Source organism: Octopus bimaculoides, chromosome 20 (assembly GCF_001194135.2).
Source record: "Octopus bimaculoides isolate UCB-OBI-ISO-001 chromosome 20, ASM119413v2, whole genome shotgun sequence".
NCBI lineage: Eukaryota > Metazoa > Mollusca > Cephalopoda > Octopoda > Octopodidae > Octopus > Octopus bimaculoides.
Genome location: NC_069000.1, coordinates 714,689 through 715,715, shown reverse-complemented (window position 1 = coordinate 715,715; position 1,027 = coordinate 714,689). Strand labels below are relative to the sequence as shown.

The following is a 1,027-nucleotide window of genomic DNA, read 5'->3' as shown; positions in this document are numbered from 1 at the left end:
TTTTCCCACAATCCCAAAATTTTTGCACAAAAACAGTGATAGAAACCAGTTATAAAAGGAAAACTTTGAATGGTTTCATATATAATGTTTTAATACAAACAACCTTTATACCAACTTGGCATCCTTCAGCAGTGCGTAGAACAAAGATTGTTTGTTTTTCTTCAATGTCTGTGGTGAAGCAAACTCTTTAACCCTTCCATGTTCAAGAACCATAATTCTGGTAAAAGAAAATAGAAGAAAACAAATATAACAACAATAAAATGTGTGAAAATACAATAGAAAATAAAAGTAACAATAATAATAATAATGAAAAAAAAAGGCATTGGAAGCCATTTGAATATAGGAAAAGAGCTGTCTGTATCTTGATGATTGATGCTGGGTATCAAAATGCCAACATCATGAGTGCTGTTCAACGCTCTATGAACATTGTAAAGACTAAGTTACATGGACAACTGCATTGGAGACTACAAGGCCATGGCCAGCATGAAGGGACATCACAGCCGTTCTGAGAGCAACTGTATGCCAGAATTGATCCCCACATCTTTGAGCAGGCTTGATTCAGGCAGTTGTATGAAGCTGCTAGAAACTGTGGTCAAACCCTGACTGAAGAGGGTTGATGCTGAGAGGCCATATGTGTGGCAGCAGGATTGGACTCCTTGCCATACCTCTGGAAAGAGTCAAAAGCAGTTGTCAGAGAATTTCTAGAGACTTCCCTAGCCCCAATTTCTGGCCTCCTACTAATTCTCCCAACTGGATTACTATTTGTGGGGCATCATCAAAGAGGCATTTGAAGATCTTCCCAAGAATACAGTAAGGAACCAGGTTTTGGAGTTGTCTTGAGGTCATGCTGGAAGCTGTGGGCCACTACTTTGAAAAAACTGTTATTTTGTAGTTATAAACTTGTTGATATTTTTTGACTTTTTAAATTAATTTTTGAATAAGATATTGACTTTTCTTTTCCTTTTATGCAAACTTTCAAATGTGTGTGTGTGTGTGGACTGAGTGAAAGAGAGAGAGAGAGAGAGAG

General features: G+C 37.4%; 1 protein-coding gene across 1 annotated transcript in view; it reads right to left on the bottom strand.

The window, feature by feature from the left end:
* Positions 1 to 1,027, bottom strand: part of LOC106867121 (multidrug resistance-associated protein 1) — a 37,090-nt gene that overhangs the window by 1,784 nt on the left and 34,279 nt on the right. The window lies entirely within an intron of this gene.